This window comes from Asparagus officinalis, chromosome 8 (assembly GCF_001876935.1).
Source record: "Asparagus officinalis chromosome 8, Aspof.V1, whole genome shotgun sequence".
Lineage (NCBI taxonomy): Eukaryota > Viridiplantae > Streptophyta > Magnoliopsida > Asparagales > Asparagaceae > Asparagus > Asparagus officinalis.
In genome coordinates this window covers 7,523,517-7,524,864 of record NC_033801.1, presented here as the reverse complement: position 1 = coordinate 7,524,864, position 1,348 = coordinate 7,523,517, and positions in this window count along the sequence as shown.

Genomic DNA, 1,348 nt, shown 5'->3' with positions numbered 1-1,348 from the left:
GACTACCTCCCATGTTTGGTTCTTCCGGAGAGATTCCATCTCTTCCTCTATCGCAGCCAACAAACTCTCACAATCCTTGTCCCGAATAGCTTCTTTTAAGGTGACCGGCTCATCATCCTCCACCGAGAGTGCATACTCAACCAAATTTACCTGCCCATAGTGCCTCAGAGGCTGGTCTAACCCCAACTTCTGAACCTGCTTGTATGCTCGCCTACTCAACCAAATTTACCTGCCCATAGTGCCTCAGAGGCTGGTCTAACCCCAACTTCTGAACCTGCTTGTATGCCTCTTTTCCCAAGTGTCTCCATGATTTTTCACTTGAACATGACTAGAACCTGGTTAGTCTTTAGGTTATATTTCAATCACTGGGACTTTGAAATCCTAACAGTCCCAACACCATCATCCTCGGGCGCCCTAGCTTATGATAAAGCTATCATGGATTTCTCATCAAATGTCACATCTCTGCTGATCATGAACTTGGAATCTTTTGTACACCAAAGGCGATAGCCTTTTACGCCATTTGCATACCCCAAGAATATTGCATTCTTGGCTCTCGCATCAAGCTTTCCCTCGTTGACATGATAGTAGGCTGTACATCCGAAAATCCTGAGCCTATCATAATCTGCATGCTCCCCTGATCATACCCGATAGGGTATATCACCATCCAATGTTGAATGTGGAGACCGATTCACTACGTAGCAAGCTGTAGCAACCGCTTCTGCCAACGATTCTTTGCCCAAACCAGCATATGATCACATACTCATTGCTTTCTCCCGCAATGTACGGTTCAGTCTATCTGCGACTCCATTCTGCTATAGTGTAGACCTGACTGTCCAGTGTCGAGCAATACCCTCCTGATCACAGAACTTCTTGAAAGCACCATCTGTATACTCTGTACCGTTATCAGATCTCAGTGTATTTAGTTTCCTACCTGTTCTGTTCTCAACCATTATCTTTCACTTCTTGAATATCTCAAATACCTCATTCTTATGCTTAAGAAAATAAATCTAAGCATACCTAGAATGATCATCTATGAAAGAGACAAAATACCTGGAACCGCCCTTGAAAATTATCGGAGCCGGACCCCACACATTTGTGTGCACATAGTCTAATATACCTCTGCTCTTGTGATTGCTTTTCAAGAATTGGGTCCTATGCGCCTTCCCGTACACAAAATACTCGTAAAAGTCCATGCAAGGTTTCTTCATTTTCTTCAGCAAACCTTCCTTACCAAGCAGATCTAGACCCTTCTCTGACATATGCCCAAGCCGCCTATGCCATAACCGGGTGTGCTCACATGGGTCTCCACCACTTCCATCAGTTCCAACCGCTGCATCTCCTGTCACCG